Source organism: Grammomys surdaster, unplaced genomic scaffold (assembly GCF_004785775.1).
Source record: "Grammomys surdaster isolate TR1022 unplaced genomic scaffold, NIH_TR_1.0 572, whole genome shotgun sequence".
In the NCBI taxonomy this organism is placed as follows: Eukaryota; Metazoa; Chordata; class Mammalia; order Rodentia; family Muridae; genus Grammomys; species Grammomys surdaster.
Window position 1 is genome coordinate 152,161 of NW_021604991.1, and position 22,893 is coordinate 175,053.

General features: G+C 38.1%; 1 pseudogene; it reads left to right on the forward strand.

The window, feature by feature from the left end:
- The window catches only part of LOC114633262, a 19,744-nt pseudogene extending 6,535 nt beyond the window's left edge, over window positions 1-13,209 (forward strand).
- The last annotated feature ends 9,684 nt before the right edge of the window (window positions 13,210-22,893 follow it).

The window sequence follows — 22,893 nt, forward strand, 5'->3', positions numbered from 1 at the left end:
TCCTCCTCCTCCTCCTCCTCCTCCTCCTCCTCCTCCTCCTCCTCCTCTTCCTTCACTTCCTCTTCCTCCTCCTCCTTCTCCTCCTTCCTTCCTCTTCCTCCCTCTTCTTCTTCCTCATCTCTTCCTCCTCCTCCTCCTCCTCCTCCTCCTTCTTCTTCCCTCTTCTTCCCTCTTCTTCTTCTTCCTCATCTCTTCCTCCTCCTCCTCCTCCTCCTCCTCTTCTTCTTCTTCTTCTTCTTCCTTCTCCTCTTCCTCCTCCTCCTCCTCCTCCTCCTCCTCCTCTTCCTCTTCCTCCTGCTCCACCTTCTTCTTCTGCTGCTTCTTTGGTGAGAGATACTTCAAGTTTGCCACATTCCACCAGTTCCTGTTCAGATGCAAGATGTGGGTCTCCTTTTCCAGTGGGTTGAGGGCAAGGGGAATTGAAGCAGCAAGCAGAGTTTGAATGCTTGTGAGTATGTTGTAAAGACTTTAGGAGTCAACTTCAGTCGGCTATATAACTTACTAAAAGGGCTGTCAGATGTGAGTCTTCTCATGGATATTTATACCTTTAATTTGCAGAATTCTATTTCTTAACTAAGCAGCACACTTGCTTTTTGTACATTTTCCCATATTTTCTCATTGAAATTTTTCTCTGTACTTGCACTGTGTACCTTCTGATGAAATGTATTTCTGTTCTGATTAGAGGGAAATGATTCCAGCTGTCCTTTTGTATTCTTAGGTTCAGGTTTGTGTCTCATTGTGTTCATTGTGCTGAGTTGTATGCCTCTTGTTCTCCATTTGTCAAAGTTTTTATACCAAGCAAATGTGATATTTAGCCACAAGCCTTTCAAGGATCTATTGATATGGTCATGTTTCTTCTGACTCTACACATTTTGTGTCTTAAATTGATTGATTCATAGGTGCTGAAAGAGTCTTACATTCTTGGCATTAAATAAGCTTGTATTCTGTTCCCATTTGATTTTGAGACAATCTCTTGGTCTATGTCCATCCTGGCAACTGGTCTGTGATTTCTTTTTTACCTTTGTGTATATTTGTTTGGCCTGAACTGTTTTGAGTATTGAGGTAAATCCAAGTTTGTATGATGACTTTTCTTTGTGTTTGATACACTCTTTTTCTTGTGTTATCAGTAGAAGATTTGTCTAAAGGAAAGGAGAATTCTGTGCATAATCTGGCCATTCCTTAGACATTGTTAGAGCAAGTGTTTCTTGCTGCAGTCTCAGCCCTGCTTAGTCCCTTTTCTAGGTTTGTAACTTAGGAGGTTGAATTATTCACTTGTTTCTAAGAGCTTGTTTTTCTTTTCTTCTTCAACTCTTCTTGAGTGCATGCATGTGTATGCGCGCATGTGTGTGTGTGTGCATGTGTGTGTGTGTGCATGTGTGCGTGTGTGTATGCGTGTGTGTGTGTGTGTGTGTGTGTATTTGTATGACTTTCCACGGCACTTCATAAGGTATCACTAATGCACTTGCATTCATTACAGTGTTCCCTATTCAGCTCTCGTCATCTTAATTAAGGATTCACTTTTTTCCCTTTGGATTAGTCCTTGAAATAACTGTTGCCCATTGCATAGCAATGTTCTTTGACACAGGCTGAAAGCAGTACCAGGTTATACTTTGAAGAAAACTAGGTAAAGGAAGTATGAGTATCTGTCCATGTAACAAACTGTTAAAGAGTCTTTTTGGCCAGAATTCCAGTGAATTTTACATATTTTGTTCTCTGGAGTTGACTAGAAATTTAACCAGAAAGCATTTCATTATATCAAAAACTGTTTTTACACTACTGCAGTCTTTTGGAAACGAGGGAAGCACCCATCAAGCTCTGATCCTTTTTTGTACAAGGCTGAAACAAAGGATCAGACAATGTACATGTGCAATGTTCAGGATAACAGAGTGTTTTATAGACTTCCACCCCCTGCTTCCAAACCCACAATCTAGAAATCCAAGTGATATAGACTCTACCTTAAGTTCATGTAATACTGAACAGTCCATATGCAGAAAGTTTTTTCTCATGAACAAAATATGCCAGATGTCATTTATCATATTCAAAATATTAGTTACAGACAAGACAAAGTGGGAAACCACAAGAGTGCTTACCACCTTGTTACTGTTCTTTCCTGGTACCTGTCATGGTCCAATGCTACATCAGTGTACAGATATACCATACTAGGCAACATGATTATGTGGTACTGGGAATCCACATCTAGATAAGGTCACTGATCCTCCTTCTACCTGCCTACCTTGCACAGCATCTTTTATCTCTAGGGATGGAATGAACAAGGCGCCTATCTGTGATATTCAGAAATACTATGGTGAGTCTTAGTAGTCTATTGTGTATTCACCCTCTTCTTGTTGATATATAAAATGACAAGTGGTTAAGAGCTTGGGATTTATGGCTTATTTCAAGGATTATCAGATCTGACCTTTCTCATGGAATATTTATAATTTTTGAAGTTGGAAATTATATTTCTTATAATTTGAAATAGATTGCTCTCTGATAACTACTTACCCTTTTGAATCGAGTCTTTTCTCTTTCTTTCTCAACCTGGGTAATAATTAATCCAATGTCCTGAGTTATTGTGGATATAGTGGATACCCTTGTCTCTTTCCTGAGAAGATTGGAATCATTCCAGTTGTCCTTATTTTGTAAATGTTAAGATTTGCCATTCTAGCTTCTTATTAGGTATGTTCCTCCTCTTCTGAGATTTTGGAAACCTTGATAGTGAGCAAATGTTAAATTTTTTCAAAGGCCTTTTATGGATGTATGCATATGAGCATGTTCCTTGTGTCAGTATCTAGATATTTTGTCTTACATTGATATATCTGTAAATATTGAAATAATCTTGTATACTTTAGTGTTAAAGGCTGGTGTGATTAGTACATTTGTGGTTTCTGCAAAGCACCAAAGGGATTTTTTTTCTGTTTGCAATAGTTTTCATTCCCACCAGGAGTTAAAGTCAGGCTGTACTTTGCCATTTCTTGAACTTTTGCTTTAGGCCTTTTGATTATTTTTCATATATATATTATTCTTCACACACACACACACAGAGAGAGAGACAGAGACAGAGACAGAGACACAGAGACAGAAAAAGGGAGACAGAGACAAAGAGCTGTTGCTGGTCAGAAACCCTTTATTTAGACAGATATAACAACAAACTATACAATCATTCCTAGCTCTGCATCCAGAATGGTGAGTTTGAAATGATGCCCCCAGACTTGGCTCATTTGTTTTGTTATTTTTATTTTCCTTTATATGTGTGGGTCTTTCAGCATAATGTATTTCTGTTGAAAACATGTGTCTGGTTCTAGCAAAGATCACATGAGGGCATTAAATCTAGGAGTAAAATTAAAGATAGTTATGAGCCAGGATATTGGTGTTAGTATTCAAACCCAGGTATTCTAGAATATCTGTAACTGCTCTTCCTCACTGCATCATCTCTCCAGCCACTAATTTGTTTTGTTCATTTTAGCCATTCTAGCCAGCAAACATCACACTGAATATCTTTTGGGTTCTAGTTTATGGTTCCCTCAAGACTAAGAAAAATGCACATATTTATGATAATTTCAGTGGGCTATTGAAGTCTTTTAAGCTATAGTCAGTAGGATATTATCTTAATTTCTTCATCAATATTAAGAAGGCATTTTTCAATCACAAATGATTCTGGTGGTGTTTTCTAGATATGTATTCAATACACCATCATTGAAAAGTAGAGTTAAATGTCTACCTTTCCTTCAGTTTCTCTTTGCTTCATCTTTTTTTCATTTTTTTGTAGGTAGTTTTTTTTATTATTAATATTGTTAGATGGTTTGAGTGTTTATTCTGCATGGATGTTGTGCACTACAAATATATCATACATACAGAGGCCAGAAGAGGGCATGGGATATCCTAGAAATAGAGTTATAGTTTTCAACTGCCATTTGGTTGTTGGTATAGAAGCCCTGTCCTCTGGAAGAACAGCTAGTCCTGCTAATCACTGGTCCTCATTACATCCTCTGTAGCTAAGTTAAGACCTATTTTAAATCCACTTGAAGAATGTGAGTGTTTGTCTTATTACAGCATCAGTTCAGTGCTGTACATTTTTTTCTGACCTGGAAACTAAAGTTGACAAATAAACTTTTTATTTTGTAGACATGTGTTTAATCTGTTACAACTTCTACTAGGGGTTTTATGGTAGTCTTTTTGAATATTGGTGGATGACATTCTGTTCTTACTGAGGTTATATTTCTTAAGGTTTTCAATCCAGAATGTTTTTAAGCATTGTGGCTGGTCAATTATGGTCCACATTGTTCCGCATTACTTAGTTAGGAAAGTGCTTTCTTCTGTTTTACTTGATTTCTTCCCAGTCCTCTCAAATTTGTTTGCCCAAGCATTCAATTTACTATTACAAATGACCTCTTGTTCACTCTCCATGAAATGGAAAACAAAGACATGGACAGAATTAAAGTAAGGGAGTATATTTGGTTCCCATATTTAATATTTCTGATTAAAATACAGTATCACTGGAGTAGGAAATTCTAATGTGTTGCTGCTAAGTTGACATTACTCAGCTTGTACGTTGCAGGTAAGGGTAGTGAAGACATATGCCATGTAAAATGTCATGATTATTTCCCTTGGAAATTTATGCATTGCTATGCTAATTTTTTTTTTCTTTACCATCCTGATGCTTGCCACAGATCCCTTATACATGGAATTTTATATACTGGAAAATCATCATGACATTATATTTTATCCTGATTCTCAAAGTTCTGCTGTGTATGACTTCCTGTTGTGAGTGAATTTTCAGTCACATTCACTAGGGATTATCCTGATTTTTTTCACTCCTCATGGTTGGTAGAATATTTACAGAGGATTATTCCAGTACAATATTTGCTTTTTTTCTGTTTTCTTTGCTATTGTGGCTGTTACAAAGCTCCTGGAGTTTACATTCATCCATCCTTCCTACCTCCCCTGTTTTCCCACTTGAAATTTCAAAAGAGTGGCCTTTCAACCTTGAACTCTCAAGAGAGCTTGCATGGTTAACCTCATCATTCTCTGTTTTATCCTTCCTTATCCAAATTTTTATCCCAGTTATCCCCTTTGAATTTCATGTATGTCTTCAAGCAAGTTTTGTGTGGGTAGACAGGATGTCATGTATTCATAATTCTAACTGCCATTATATATGACAGTATCATTTTTAATAGCTTACTCCACTTCCTCCAGCTCTTAGAGTCCCCACACCACCTCAATTTCTGCCATTGCACACAGCAGTCTCTGAAATGAAAATTTCCTGTTTCAAACAAAGATATTTTCACCTAGGCTAAAAGCACCAGTAGGCTATTGTGCAATCAGAACCATTGAAAGGCATTTGCAGGAATCTGACATTGGCCAACGACAAGGAAATGGGCTGCTTGGCAGGAATCTGACTTTAGGCTAGAGTAATTTCAGGCAGGAATCTAAATATTAGGCTAGAAGAAAGAAGTAGCCTTCAGACATGAAAATGACTTTGGGCTAGGACAGAGAAGTAGGCTCAGATATTTTGGTCATCCTGATTAGCCCTTAGATCATTGGGAGTGACCATAGGACTTTGTTTATTGCCTTGCTTGTTCTTTGACTATTTGTGTTTATTGACTTGCTTGTTCTTGACTATTTGCATCTATTGTATTGCTAGTTCTTCAACCTAGAACTGACCTTAATACTTGCATGTAATTAAAATGGTATAAAAGCAGATTCGGGGAAAAAATAGTAAAAAAACAAAAAAAAAATAATAATTAAGATGTTGAAGCTCAAAAAAAAGAAAGGCATTTACAGTATTTCTACATCTAAGAATAGGCATAGATTCCCTCTAGGGGCCTTTGATATTTACAGTCATTGATATTTGCTCACTGTCCAGTGCCATCTATCTATTTCTTTGTGTGTGGTGTGTGAGATGACCTCGGTTCAAACCAAAAAGGCTTCTATTATGTACAAAATAGTCTTGGCAATATTACACTAGTGAGCATACCTTGTCTGAGAGGGTGGTATTGCAACACAAGGGGTCAGCATCTGGTTTTTCTTACCCAGCAGCCTACAAAGCCCTTTGAGAGTTTTAATGCTACATCAGTGCCTCCAAATCATTTTTCAGAGTCAGTGAGTGGTCTGAATACTTCTCAAGATACTCGTGTTAGCATTTTCCTGGTGGGTCTACATGTATAGATCTACCCACTTAAGAATATCAGGAACTGTAGTAAAAGGTCAGTTTAGAACATTCCTCATGGAGATAGTCCATTTAACAACATATGTAGACTGAATTGTAATATTTTACCTATAAATGTATTTGTGCGCATTTCAAATCGTCAATATTCTCACACAAACATTTGTATGAATCTTAGAAACTAGGTCTATGATGAACAGAACAGTAAACTGTAAAATTCATCTTGTCTCAGGAACAATGTAAAATGTTCTTAGGTGATGATGAAAATGGCTATAACTAGATCTGGTGACAATTTATCATTTTATGTCAAATCATATTTGGTAGATAGAGTATATTCTGTACTCTAGGTCAACAGGACACACATGGAATATAGATATCCTGTATCTTTCAGGTAGAACGAATCGAAATGTGATCAAAGGGTCAGATAATTGTATTCTAGTGTGATGACTAATGAATTCCATTTTATGCTAGGCATCCAGTTTTGATACCCACTAGCCATTTGTCTGTGACTGTAGTCCCTGGAAGACAAGTTCACAGTAATAATCGTAAGTAGTAGTATTTTGCAGGAAGTAATCATATATTCTATATTTGTGCCTCATACCTGCTGAAAGTAGAAAAATGCCTCAGATTGTAGTCATTTTCCTTGCCATACTAAATATATCATTCCATGTTCTCCTATTTGTTGGAATGTTCACAAGATTCCTGATACCACTTTGGTTTGGGGGCAGAGGAGATCTTATTATATGGTTTGGCATTGTCCATAAAGAGTTTTATTAATATTGGCTTTGTATTTTTGACACCTTTATGTGAAATTTCATCACAAACTCTAGTCTTTATTCCTGAAACAGAAACTCAGAGAAGAACAACAAGAAGAATGACTGCTTCTCTGGTAAATGTGTCTGAGGTCAGTCCCATGTCCACATTTCTTTGAAAACTGTATGTCTTATTGAACCCATTAAAAACTTTAGTTATCTTCATCTGGTAAGTTAGCTGAAGGGTTTCTGTTTTATGATTTATCTTCACTTTTGTTGCTGATAATCAAAATTACCATAGCACAGCCTTGTCCCATTATATTTTCCCTCAATATTATAATATGAGGACATAAATTTCCTTAGACTTAAGATATGCAATTCTGGAAAAGAGAGAATCTATTGTAAATGACACTCAAAGGATATATTTTTGTCCAATTTTGACATCAAATAGACATGTGTCCTTTTATATTAGTGAAGAAGAAAGGTCTTGTGCCTTGTAAATAGCATTTCAGGAATGATCAGGATTTCAGAAACAAGCTTATGAGTGTGGATGTGTATAAACATGGACACTGACATCACTGAGCAATATATGGAATAATAGACTTTATGAAACATTAGAGTAAGACTTCTGCATTGCATGTTTTGCCTCTTTTTTCTAGAACATTTGCAGCATTGTACCTAGGCCTCAGAATGTCAACTGAGAATGTTGGAAGAGAGTCAAGTCAGACCAAGCTGCAGAAAAGATTGAGCTAGTGTCCACATTTGAACAAGGTTGACATTGTAAAAATTTGAAGCATAGTCTTAGTTGTCATTACTTGACTATCTGTGGTATGATACTTGAATTGTGTTTAATTCATCAAGGTATATTCCTGCACTTAGACCTCAAATGTGTGCAATATAATTTTTAAAAGTTTGCTGATTGTGAGACTATTACATCATCCTGTTTCACAGACATAGAAAATAAACAGCATCTTTTATTAAAATTAAATTTCAATTTTTTTTTCTGAATGTTGGTACATTTTACTGCCTCTATGGATATGTGCTTTGTATTCTTCCTGCATGTTGAGATAAGAAGAAAGCATCAGATCTCATAGAACTGGGATTCAAATTCCATTGTGTACTGCCATGACAGTGCTGGCAAACAAATTACATATTAGAGGACTTTAAAAGACATTATAGAATCCAAACTGCAAACAAAATTTTCAAATGCATTGATGGAGGCAAATCCTTTGTCTGTTGCTCACTCTTAGAAAATACCAGGAAAATTAATAAAGAACAGAGACGTGAATATGTGCAATATAGTAAGTTACTCTGTATATTATCTGTGGAAGAGCAGCAATGTTCAACTTCTGTCACATTTCTGTAGCACTTCTAGAAAACTTTTGTCCTTGAGTATTTGCATGACTCATCCATATGACAAATTATATCTTATTCTTTAGGTCTTTCTTAATTAGGAAAACATTTTTGTCCAACAACACATGGTAAACTGTTGATTTTTCTATTACAGGATGTGTTAACATTCAGAGATGTGGCTGTGGAGTTCTCCGTGGAGGAATGGGAATATCTCAGCTGTTCTCAAAGGTCATTGTATAGAGATGTGATGATGGAGAATTACAACAATCTATTCTTTGTGGGTGAGAATACTCTTCTCGTAGAACTCCTAAGTAATCCTTTCAATTTACATATCTTTTATAGATGGAAACTCTGAAATGTCTAGAGACTCTCAGAATAAAAAAAACTCTGATTATAAAATGTAACATTTTCAGGGTGTTTCCTTAATATTTCTGTGTATTTTCAGGAATAATAACCAGTGCTGTAATCTGTATAGTTTCTCTCTAACCCTTTTACCTACTTTTCAATCAAAACATCAAAGTTCAAAGGATATTGCATATTCATAGAAAGGAAATACATTGTTGAAAATATAATAATTTGAATTTTACAACTTTACCATTGCCTTAAACTGTTCACCCATTTCTGAATTTTAAAATGCAGGTTTCAAATAGAGAAGGATCTGTTTTTGTGAGAATTTTTTTACTTCTTTATTTACCTTTTGACATATGCTTTCTATGTTTAATACTGTTACCAAATGATCTTTTTCCTAGCATTTTGGATGTAGAAGCAAGGGTATATGGTGAGCTCCGTGCCAGTGTGAGTTAAATATTGAATTCCTAGCTGACCTTGTTTATGATTCTTCAGATAGTTCCTGTCTCAAAGTTCTTTACTGCTTGGTCACCTCTTTTTCTACCTTCTACAAGAGACAATGTTTAAATTAGATTTAGAAGGCTTTTAATTTTCAGTCATTTGATATAGATCAAAATTAAGGTTCTTCTGTGCATCCATTTAGTGATTGTGAGACAGAAAAGACCTCGTTCCTTGAGAATGGCTTATTTACCTTTCTTTGTAAAATTCAAGAATTGAATTCCTTACCAAGCATTAATATCTCTATTCCCTAATTGAATTTTTTCCTAGAGAATCATCATAAATATAAGAAGGTCTTGGATCAAGGCACAAATCATATTGTCTACACGCATGTGGATATCTATGAAAAGTCATATAGATATGAGCTTCTCAAAATGATTCATGAATCCTTCCAAGGTACACATTTTAAATCTAAACATAAAGATGCATCTGTTAAAACATCAAACCAAAACAGACAAAAAATTGGAAAGACTGGAGATGAACCTTGCAAATTTAAAGACTGTGTAATCTGTTTGAATGTGTGTTCTATCATTAGACAGAATCATAGAATCCAGTCAGGAGAGAAAGAATTGAACACTACAGAGTATGAAAAGCTTTATGACTTTAAACATAAACTCATGCTGAAACAAAGTAATAGTACTGGAAAGAAACCATACAATTTCAGGAAATGTGGGAAATGCTTCAAGATGTATTCAAGCCTCAGTAGACGTCAGAGAGCACATACTAGAAAGAAATCATATAAATGTACAAAATGCAGTGAATCCTCTTTGCATTTGTCACAGCTCAAAGTACATTACAAAATTCATTATGGACAATATCCTTGCAAATGTACAGAATGTGGTAAGTGCTTTTATTATACGCCAGGCTTCAAAAGACATTATAGGATCTGCCCTGAAGTGAATACTTACAAAGGCAGTAATTGTGACAAATCCTTTCTGTACTACTCAGATCTCAGAAACCCAAAGAAAATTCTTGGAGTAGAGAGACCCTATGAATGTAATCAAAGTCTTAGGTCATTCTATACATTCTTCAAACCTGTGTACTATTATAGACCATATACAGGAGACAAACCTTACAAATGTAATGAATGTGAGAAAATCTTTACACGGAAATACCATCTTACGGTTCATCAGAGAATTCATACAGGAGAGAAACCTTACAAATGTAATGAATGTGACAAATGCTTTACCAGGAAATACCATCTTACAGTTCATCAAAGAAGTCATACAGGGGAAGAACCTTACAAATGTAGTGAATGTGACAAAGGCTTTACCTACAAAGACAAACTTAGAAGACATCAGAGGATTCATACAGGTGAGAAACCTTACAAATGTAGTGAATGTGCCAAATGCTTTACTGAGAAAGGCAAACTTAGAAGTCATCAAAGAATCCATACAGGAGAGAATCGTAGGTCATTCCATACATTTTTTCAACCTGTGTACTATTATAGACCATATACAGAAGAGAAACCTTACAAATGTAATGAATGTGAGAAATTCTTTACACGGAAATACCATCTTACGATTCATCAGAGAATTCATACAGGAGAGAAACCTTACAAATGTAGTGAATGTGACAAATGCTTTACCAGGAAATACCATCTTACAGTTCATCAAAGAATTCATACAGGGGAAGAACCTTACAAATGTAGTGAATGTGACAAAGGCTTTACCTACAAAGGCAAACTTAGAAGACATCAGAGGATTCATACAGGTGAGAAACCTTACAAATGTAGTGAATGTGCCAAATGCTTCACTGAGAAAGGCAAACTTAGAAGTCATCAAAGAATCCATACAGGAGAGAACTTTTAGAAATGTAGTGAATGTGACAAATGCTTTACAGAAAAAGGCAAACTTAGAAGTCATCAGAGAGTTGATACAAGAGGAAACCATACAAATGTACTGAATGTGATAAATGCTTTACTCTGAAAGGCAGTCTTGGAAGTAATCAGATAATTCATTCAGGAGGGAAACCTTACAGATGCAGTAAATGTGCCAAATCTGTTAGCCAGAGATATTATCTTATGGTTCATGAAAGAATTCCTACAGGAGAGAATCCTTACAAATGTAGTGAATGTGACAAATGCTTTTCCAGTAAACGTTTTGTTAGAAACAGCAGGAAAATCATACAGGAGAGAAACTACAGATGAGGTGAGCGAGACAACTGTTTTACCCAGAAATGCTATCTTAGATGTCATCAAAGAATTCATACAGAAGAGAAACCTTTATCAAACACAAGCAGTTGTTAGTGAGGACAGTTATTGCAAAGCAAGCGTAAATAAAGGGACAGTAAAAAGCTACATCTGAAACCTGTTATACTTTAATTTGAAGCCTGCTCACAAAGCAAACCCATCTGCCTTCTTAAACAAGAGACCTACTGGTTTTAACTAATAAATTAAACATTAAACCAACACAGTACTGGATTACCTCAATGTAAGGAGCAAGTTGCCTGTTGTCCATCACTTAAGCTACAAGAAGCCTTCAATGTGATCAGAGAACTTGAAGAAGGATAAGCTGTAATAAACTGACTACACATAAAATCAAAATGACAGATTTACTACATGGATACCACATTAAGTTCCTGTGATGTCAATGGGGACCCAGGTCTCAAGGTAGGATCAGTCTTTTGCTACCAGGCCTGGAAGCTCTGAGCGGCCCTCCTGAGGAGGAGGAACTTGGCAGAGATGACTTCACCTTGTCAATCAATTCTCCAGGTGTCCTTTATTTGTTCCCTGTAGGCATAAATTTTTTGCAGCCTATTTTAATAAATGTTCAACTTCTCTTCTTGTCCACCACCCACCAGAGGCAGTGGAAGAGAAAAGTTATTAGGATATGGGGGAGATGTATCTGTCCAGCAGTTGTACTTTGTGGGAGAGCTCCATCTTCTTTGTGAGCAGTTCTGTCCTGTAGAAAACACCAAATAGGAATCAGCAACTTCAGTCCAGTCCTCTCGGCAGAGAGAAACCACACAGGAACATCAGGTGCAGTTCAATCCTGAAGAAACCACAATGTTCACCAACTGGCCCAAGGCGAGGCTGCTGAAGAGGCAAGAAGCCACAGAAACATCACAAGAAGTTGTTTGTTGAGTTTCTCTCAGGCATAACCACTAGTGGAGCTCAACAACACTAAGACGAACTAATACTTGCAAGTTGTTAGCGAAGAATATAGAGCCGGAGCAAACCAAACCAGTGCTCCTCTCCCACTGTCTGTGGGTCATATTTATACTCCTTCATCATGCATCCCTTCACTTAGCCACTATAGCAAGACATCCTTTCACAGGTGTCTGTTTTAGCAAGACATTCTTTCACCTGCGTGCCCCAACAAAACATCATTTGAAATAACTGACTTACCAAACAAACCAAAAGTTTTCACTTCAGGTTCTACTTAAAACTCGACCCTGGCTGCAGGTTCTAACCAGTGGTTATAGTATCACAATTCCGGTGGTCTCCTTTCTCGTGCCCTTTTCTTCTTGGAGAACTTTGAGAGGTGCGGTGATTGCTAAGATTTGGGAGCCTCTGTTATTTAATAAGTTTAAACATAGTAAATGCCATATTCAGCAGGTCTCTGATTGGCTTGAGGGCCAGTATCTACTTAGTCTATCTGAGTTAAACAATCTTTATTTTCATCATCTATTCTATACTGTATTTTGCAAGTGTAAAACAGGAGACCAAATAAAGCTTCACCTTATAATTAACTCCATCAATTTTTACCGGAATTGTCAATCCATGTTAAGTTTGGACCTTAGAAATCATTTTTGAATTGAAGTCATAACATACACTTTCAGTAATAGCATAAAACTTTTTGACCCAAAAAAACATACTTCATATAGAGATTTACATAACAGAAAATAGCAGTTTTCCATATGGTTTAGTTTAGCCTGAAGCCAGTGTCAGGACAGCAGAAGTTTCAAACAGACGAGTGCTTGGCTGAGAACACTTTTATCTCTCTTTGGGCTGCAGGAGCCTTGCCAGAGCTTATGTAAACTGAAAGGAGGGGATGGGCTTTAAAATCCCATGATTTTTAACCTTTTGATGTTGTAACCCTGTTAATAGATCTGATGTAATAAAAAAGACAAAAGCGTCCATTTTGATTGCTAGGCCATCTCGAATCCTTTGTATACTTCTAGGGTCTCATATTGCTGTTTAAGAACCATTGATTGAACATTGGAAATCTGTTCTTTGAAAAACTTGATGAAAGCATTGATTATACAGGGTCCACAAATCAGGGCCTGTATCAGGATGAGTGGGCCAGTCAAAGCTGAAACAAGGTTGGTCAACCAAGGGGACCAGTTAAAAAGGGACTCTTATTGTCCTTGAGACTATTCTCTTTGTGATTTCTTGTCATTTACTCTTTTTCTAAGCTGAGCTACATTTTCTCTGACTACTGAATGATCAGCCTAAACACAGCATTCCTCTCCTAGAGCTATACATAAACCACCTTGCTGAAGAAATAATAAATCTAAGCCTCTTCTATTATGTAAAATTACTTTAGCTAGAGAAGAAAGGGAGTCTTGTAGAACATTAATAGGTTCTTCAACTCCCTCTTATATGATTATTGCAATGTGTAAGGTTCTGTAATTCTTACCTTGCAGTATTAGTGCTGAGCCTCAATGCCAGCTGTTCCAGCTACTCCTATGCCAAGCAGGGATACTGTGATGTGGATAACACCACAGCAGTTACAGCAGCCTTTTTCACCTGTCAAGCTGGGGAGTGTAATTGATTTGGAATTGGCTTCCCCTTGTATAGTAAGTTATTCGGGGAACTAGATGTACCAGGTTATAGAAATCAGATGATATATTTAGAACTATGGTGTGAATGCAAGGAATGATCACGTCCTGGTGTACAACCCCACCAAACATCCTCTGGAGGAAATAGATACAAATATTCTATATTGGCAGGAGTTAGAATAGAGTTGCAAATGTGTGAATGTTCTGAGGGTGCCTGATTTCCAATACAAAGGCCTTACCCTTTTATTGACTATAAGGTCAGCTTACCTCTTTCTGATTGTTCCTGTTTACACTAAGTACTATCTGTGGTCTGTGGATAGTTTCCAGGGACTACTAGTCCTTCATAGTAGGAGACTGGGTGTTTAACTGTAACCAACAGTCCTGTGTTACATCTGGTTGAGAGGAGTTAAATACCTGGGAAGAAGCTTTTAACAGTTGTAGGGGTTCTGATCCAGGTGGTGAAGTGGGATTTTGTTGGACCAGGACGTTAGTGAAGTTGCTTCTTGGTGTAGGGGTGGGAATGAGAATAGATGTGGACAAGGGCCAGGGACGTGGCCTCGCCTGGACTTCATTGGATCCAATAGGTACCCCTGGAACCTGTCTAACAACTAGTTAAACAAGGAACCCCTCAATATGTGTCTCTTATTTTTCAAATCTTCTCAATCCCCAAACATAATCCGTATCCCATCCTATGGCCTGTTTCCCTCTTTCTGTGAACCTTAGTGTCAGGGAGTTACAAGGTGAATATGGATAAGGAAGACATGAGGGTGTTCTACTTCTAACTAGCTTGATGAAACCAGATTTTAACAGAGGTTCCCAGTAGATGGAGCCTGTCCTTTTACAGCCCCAACTCTATGGAGAGCCTCCATGGATTTTAAGAACTTACGTTGGTCATATTCACCTAGAATGTCAGACTGAAGAATGGGCAATATGGAAGGGGTGTACCCATATAGGATCTCAAAGGGGATAAGACCCAAGGTATAAGGGGAATTCCTGGCATAAAGTAGGACAGATACTCAGTCACCACTAGTTTCAAGGGTTAATTTGCTCAAAACCTCCTTCAGTGTCCAGTTTATCCTCTCTAATTGTCCTGAACTCTGGGGACTGTGTGCGTGTGTGTGTGTGTGTGTGTGTGTGTGTGTGTGTGTGTGTGTGTGTGTGGTTCTGTGTGGTTCTGTGTGGTTCTGTGTGTATCTGTATACTAATTTCTAATTGGTCACAAAAACCTGTGGTAAAGATTTAGTTACTTGACAGATGAAGGCTGGTCCATTGTCAGACCCAAGCCAGGGAAACAAACCATTCCTGGGTATAATGTCTTACAGAAGGTTCTTTGCTACTACACTGGAATTTTTCTTCTTGGTAGGGTAGGCTACTTACTACCCATCCTGAAAAGGTATCTATAAAAACTAGCAGATATTTATATTGATATGTCCTTGATTTTACCTCTGTGTAGTCTAGTTCCCAATTGGCTGTTTGCCATTGGCCTGTGATCCTGGTCAATGAAGTTTCTTGATTGGTGCCGGAGGGGTTCATGGCCTGGCAAGTACAGCAGTTTGAGATTGCCTGTTCTATTAGTTTTCCCATGTTAAATACTTTGTATTTTGCCTCTCAGAGCAGATTCCTTAATTTTTCAGTGACCTGGGGTGAAGTTTGATGAATCTCATGGATGGGTTGTTTAGCGAATTTCTAATGTAAGATGGTACAGCCCTCTCTAGTATGTAGCCATCCATTTCCCCTATAAATCCCTTGACATTTGGCCTTATCCTGTTTGTCCTTTGTAGTATATTCGGGGGTGTTGGGAGCACTGGAGGTGGTAGAGATATCAGGATGTTGGTGGTGAATGCTGGAGCGGCCTCCCTTTATCAGCTAGTCTGTTCCCTTGAGCTATTCCTGATGTTCTTTTAAAATTTCCAGCACAATAGATTATAGCCACTTTGATAGAGCACCATAATGCCTCTACCAAAGCAAGTATTTCTTTCTCACTTGATGTCATTTTCTTCAGCAGTCAATAACCCTCACTCTTGATGCATGGACCCCTATATATGAGCCATGGTAAAGGCATATCTGCTGTCAGTATAAATGCTGGCTATAGTCCGTTCTGCCAATTTCAAAGCTTAAGTTAACGCTGTCAACTCAGTGTTTTGTGCTGATATTTGTAACAGCAGAGCAGTTGTCCAAACAACAAAGTTCAAGTCCACTACCACTGTCCCTGCATAACTGGTTGCATTCTCAATGAAGCTGCTCCCATCTGTCAAGTAGATGCTGTTCTGTAACTGGCCAGGGTACGTCTGTCAGTTCTGGCCTAGTATTCTGGACATGCCCCCAAAACTTTAGACTAATCATACTGCACATCAAAGCATGGGCCAGGTATCAGGGTAGCTGGGTTTAGGGAAGATGACAGGTTATATCTTATGCAAGGGGATTCAGAAGTAGGCCCTGGAAGTGCACCAGTCTGGCATTGGACCAGCAATCAGCTGGGTAGATTCCTGACGATCCTCTCAATAACATGGTGGGTGGTGATAACAAGTTCCTGCACCATGGTTATCTTGTTATCCTTGAGCAGCAGGACCGTGGCAGCTGTGGTCTGGAGGCAGACTGGCCATCCTTGGGCCACTGGATCCAGCTTTGTAGATAAATAAGCCACTGGTCTCTTTCATGGGCCCAAAGTTTGAGTGAGCACTTCTTTTGTTGTCCCCTTTCACTCATCTACATACAGGTGGAATGGTTTGTGAATGTCTGGGAGAGCGAGAGCCGGTGCCTCCAGCAAAACTTTTCTTAAATTTCTAAAAGCCATGTCCATTTCATGAGTCCATTCTAGTTTGTCTTCCTGTCCCCTTGTGGCCTCATATAGGCTTCCAAAAGTCTTTCTAGATACTCTCTGGGGCTCTCATTCTTTCCCTGCAATGCCTCCCTTAGCTGAGATAAATTTCTGGGGTGTGCAGTGGCTTCTAGTAGAGGCCCCAGCCAAAATCTGACTGTAGATCCAGAGCCTCTCCTTACCACCATCAATGCTGTAATCCCAGGTATGCTGAGCCGTAGAGAAGGCTGCATCAGTATCAGCCTGGACTTGAGTGGGCAGTCTATTTGCCCCTAGAACCAATTTCTGTGCAGCTTCCACAATTCTCTTGTTTTTACTCTGTCCTGAAGAGGACATGGATCAATTGCTGACAGTCACCTCAGGCGGGCTGGTGACTTAGGATGAATCTAAAAAGACTTATAAGAACTGAAGGTTTTTCTGGAAATGGGGTTTTGGCAACTTCCAAATGTAAAATTCACTACTAGCAAATGGTACACATGTCATGAACTGTTTCCCCTGTACATCTGGGGGTCCAACAAGCCATAAGGTCATAGTAGTGTCGGCCCTCTGGGCAGTACAAGCCAGAATGTGTCTTGGACTCCATGTGGAGTCAAGAGAGTTAGTGTCAGGGGCTGCTCCTTCCTCTGTCTGCACTGGTTGAACATGGGGAGCAGCAGAGGGAGCAGAAATATGAGAGGGACTGAAATCCTCCTTGGAGGCAGAAGGAAGAAGGAACATGTTTTGGGGTGTCATAAAACTGACCCTCTTACTGAGGAAGGAGAGTTGGGAGCAGTACAGCTGATGACAAAAAGGGTATCAACCAAACAGGGTGCTTCTTGACCTGGTACTGCCATGTGGTGATATATGGCACTTGGTCCAGATACTCCTTGACCTCATATACAAAAGCCTTTACCTTGTCAATTGTAGGGAGATGAATGTCCCCTCCTCAGGCCATCCTACTTTATAAGTGGGCCATTCATTCTTATAAAAGATGGTTAGTTTGCTGGGATGAACAACCAAAACCTGAGACTTCCGCAATTTTGTGGATGTCCTCAAAATGGTTCAGGACTGCAGAACTCTGTTTGAGATGGTCTCCTTTCTTGTTCATGGAAGCCTGTGAGCTTTCTGTGAATGAGTCTCACCTCTCACAAAGGAAAATGAAATCCTCAGAAAAGAAATGAGTACTGCATAATACTTTGTCTGTTCTTTATATTGATTCTTTTGGAAAGTTTAAGGCTTCTTTCATTTTCATTGCATTTTAAATTAAGAAACTCAGGAGTATAAAATATTTTCATCTCAACCACTCAGTTCCATTTCTGTTCTCTTTAGTTTTGACTGAGCCATGATTAAAAGTGGTGAAACTAAGGTTATGCTAACTGAAAATTCTCTGTAAGAGAGTCTCACCCTATACAATAGTTACAGAATAATTGGTAGAATCATCTTTGTAGTTTTATCTTTATCTGCTATGCACAGTACTGTGCTAGAAATACAAGTGCTTTCTAAAGAAACTTTTTCTTATGTGGAAGCCTCCCTGATCAGCGAGATCTGCATTCTTGTGCTACAGGAAGAAAAAAAAAAGTATCCTGAAGGTTGAGACTGTGTCAAAAGGACCATGTATTTTGGAGGAAATGAGGTGGGGTTATTGAGGAGTTCTAGTGACAGTAGAAATGGAATGAAGTGGAACACTGAAGAGATGGCTCAGTGATTAAGACATGGCTATGGGCTATGTGGGTCTGTGGGTGCAATCCGGCAGTTTAAATGATAAAGGCCTCCATAAGCTGAAATGCTCAAATGCTTTGTCCTCAGTTAGTAGCTATTTAAGCTTTCACACCCATGCCTGCCAGCCTGCCTACCACCATGCATCCTACCAGGCTGATCCCACCCTTGCCCTCTGAATCTGTAAGCTACTATCACTTAAATCTTTCCTTTTATAAGATTATCCGTGGTCCTTTTTCTCTTCATAGCAATAACAGCAGTTACTACACAATGAAGTCTTAATATGTAGCCCTCTGTGATCCTGTACACTGAAACCTGCATTCACATTCTGTCTATCAAGTGTGGAAATTTAACGGCAGCCAAATCCACACCTGGCTCCTATCGGGTTTTTTTTTTTTTTCTAAGCACACATAAAACAGTAAATTGTATGATGTGGAAATTTCTGGTTTCTTTAGAGACTTCAGTTGTGTCACATGATGTCTTGTCAGAGGATGTTTTGCTGGAACAGATGTTTAGGACATCCAATGGTCGTCATGTAAAGTCTGGAAAGAGTATAATTAGAATACCACAGACAAACATTACTATGCCTTGCAATGTTTTGCTGATCAATTCTTCACTGATCTTCACCGGCCCGGCAGTGCTGGTCTTCGTTGACTCTGCAGGACCTTGCAGTCCTTGCTGGCTTTGTAGTGCTTTGCTGCTCTTTGTGTCTTAGAAATGCTTCAAAACTTCTTGTGGTATTCTGGCGATTCTTGTGGCTCCTGCTGACTTGGGTCAATTTGTGGTTTCTGCTGGATCAAGCTGTTGCTGCTGATTCGAGTTTTGTGTTTGCTATTGGACAGGACTGCTTGTGTCCTTACAATAAATAGTAGAATCTTCCCCAAAGAACTACTTTTAAACAGGCACACAAGCCCCTTTTCCTATAGACCTTATTTTTCTCCTACCTCTGGCCCATGGGCTAGAAGAGAAGTTGAAGCATTCTAGACCCCTAAGTAAAGTAGCTTTCAAAAAACCTAACCTACAAGGACATTACATCTTCTTACTCAAATGGAAGCTCCTTTCCATTTTTTTATAGATATAAATTGTCCTTAGGTATTAATTATTCATGCCACAAGTGATGTTATAAAGGAACTATGTGGATTGGTCAGAAAACACCAGTGGCTATATCTGTCCCAGAACCTTTCCCATAGTCAATCAAAACCGAAGGTTTAACCCCTAAAACTGGAGAGGCTTAAAGATAGGATTGTCCTTAAGTGGCAATGGCTAAGGGTTAAACATTGAAACAATGAAGAAAACAATCAGTTTGAATCAGAAGAAAGAGTAAGGTGTCAGAATGGAACTGTCTTTGCAGGCACACAATAACAGAGCTTGCCCTGGCTCCAGTACTCTCATGAACCACTATAGTAATCTGAAGGACATGACGGAGCAGGAACTTGATCAGTGAAGCATTTTCCTGAAGAGGAGCTTTGACCCAGGGAGCATCTCATCTAATCTTGCCACTAGGAGGCTGCATAGATATTTGGAGTCTCTAGGTGATTAGTGACCATTCCCAAACTATGTAAATTACCTGACTCCTATTTTAGGTTCATCAGTCCTGATATAGCAACAAAGGATGTACATTGATATGTACTCATTTTAAAACCAGACAGTAAGAATCTATTGCAGGTTGTAATGGGTAATTGTTGTCACTTTTTTTTTTAACCACTGGAATTAATTTAAACATAAGTCACTAGGCATACTTTTGAGGGATTTTTCTATCTTTATAATATGAAGTGGAAAGACCTACATTTCAATTCTGATCTTTTGAGGTGTGAAGATCTGCCTCTAAGCCAGAACTTCTGGTGGCAGCGCATATAAAGTACATTGGAGAAGGAATGTTTTGCTGGTTGCCTGCTTGCTATTGCTCTAGATAGCAAGATCATTCCTTTGCTGTCATTAGACCCAACTTCTTTGGGTTTCCAACATATACTGAAGGTCAATTGAGACATCCAGTATCACGAACTGAAACAGCTACCAGATTCTTTGACTTTACATTGTTAAATCACTATATTTGGACCAACTTACAGGGACTGAAGCCTGTAAGCCACTGTAATAGTTCTGCATCAAACACCAGACAGGTTCATCTGTTCCCAGGGATTTCTTCATCATTTCACACTGGGTTGTCTAATGTCTACAAATCTGTCTTAGTCTTAACATATGAACCTTCTGTGATTTCTGTCTCTACCAGTTGACTACATACTTCTACTGTACTGAGTATGGAGAAAGTAATTTCCTGCATACTATTAAGGATTTCCTAGCATATAATGAATGTTGTCTCTGCCATAGATTCCAGCTTTAAAGTTCTCACATTCATGCTATTTGTGTGTGTCTACTACAGAATGTAAATTCTAAAGCTGAATGCCACACAGATAACTAATAAAGCACAGGAAAGGGTTTCCTGAAGGATCAATTTTCAAATGGTTTTATAACTTATTTACTAAATAAAGGTTTGACAACTTCATTGCATTTCTTGGGCTTCTCTAGTGTGAGAATTCTAAGATATGGCCAGACATGATTCCACCATGACAAGAACAAGTAAATGCTGGCTTTTTCTAATACAAACTTTTTTTATGAATACAGTTGAATTAAAAACTACAGGCTCAAGTACATGTTAAATGGGAAAGTGTGTGGTGGACTTTTCCTGGGGAGATATAACACGTGTATACATCTATGAATCATAAAAAGGGAAATAAAATTGGCTCCAAGCATACATAATGAGAAAGTGCAAAGTGGTGATCCAATGAGTTTTCTTGGGTTCACTTACAGGGATATGGGTAAGGTACAGAAGGGACACAAAGAATCTATATACAGAAAATCCACCGAAGCATGGGACAGCCCATGAATTCTTCAAACCTGGAATGCAACAAAAACTTGCAGAGAGCCCTGTGCATTACAGAATGTCCTTTCCTGGTTGCCCAGTTGATCTGAGCCTCCTCTGGGAGGCATGTTTGGTATGAGATATTTCAAGGAGTTGAACTGGTCACTGATCTTTCTAGTGGCTGTGCTTGTCTGAGATGTATTCTCAGCACTATTTTCTCTTCACATCCCTTTGCAGAGCAAAGGGCCTAGTGAATCTGGTCAGTCTCAGGGGCTTTCTGAAGCCGATAGAGGAGTTTCATTTTCTGCCTAAATCATCTTCCTTATAGGACAGAACATTTTAGTCTCTGCACAACAACACATTCTTTAGCCTTCTCCTAAGTCCTATCTTATCTCATCCATTTTATCTTCATTAGGAATGTTTTAAAGTTTAAAAAGTAAAATAACTTTAAAGACTTTCCAACATCCTCACACTTTCAGGTTTTTTTCCCTACAATATATACTCTTGATGTTTTTTGACATTAAAATATGCATCACGGGGTTTACAAGTTTCTCGTAACATAAAGATGTTAGTGTAGAGACTTAGGTGGCCTGTAAAGACAAAAGTCTGGGGAAATGATATGCCACATCAATTTCCATGAAAAGATTTTCTCCCACCATGTAATTTTTTTTGGAGGGGGGGTTAGAGGTTCTAAGACCTGAGACCAAGATAAATGATTTGCCAACCTCACTATAGTTGTAAAGTTTCTCTTCTGCGTGAATTCTCCAACTTCTTAAGTGTGTGTGAAGTTTCAGAGGCAAGCAAAGATGCTACCTGGCCATTTATATGGTTAGCCAATGTTTAAATCCATCTGTGATTAACAAGATACCAGAGCCACTAAATTATGTTGGACATTCACTTTCTTATTTGGAGTAGTAAAGAATGGTTTGCTAGTATTTGTGTCTTCTTGCTGCAATAACTCTGTTCCATTGACTCCATGTATTCTTCTAGATCATGAGGGCTGGGATTAAAGCAGTATAGAAACACAGCTAGCTCAAATACTTTTTTTTTTCAAAGTTGATGACTTGATTTTCATTGTTGAAAATGAAATACATAAAGGAGAAAGAGCATTGCATATTTTGTCTTTATTCATATGTCTTGAAAGGAATAAGTCTTCTTTCATTTTTGTTCCATGTTAAATTCAGAAACTATATGATGTAAAATGCTGTCATCCAATCATTCAGTTTCATCTCCATCTCTATGTTTTTATTGATCTGTGGTTAGAAGTAGTGGGACTTCAGTTATATTAACTGAAAATGCTTCCTAAGTATGTTCTTTTTTTCTGGCACTACATGGAAGTGGTCAAATCATATGTAGCATCCTCTTATTTTGTTTTCTCATTCTAGTAAGTAGAGTACTGTTAGAAATGAAGGTACATCCTAATGAATCTCTTTCTTTTCCACATATGCTTAAATGAAGGTCATGAAGTTTATATATCATTAACATGAACACAAAAGAGATATAAATAGATACAGGGACTCATACATGCATTATATTTTCTTATAGTATTATTACATACAAAATCAGTACTATGTACAATGGAATAATCATGAGATTATTTACAGTACAATATTCCAGAACCACCTTTATACAAAGAGAATGTAGGAGAAACAATCTTCTATCACATTTGTACAGTTTATGTTTT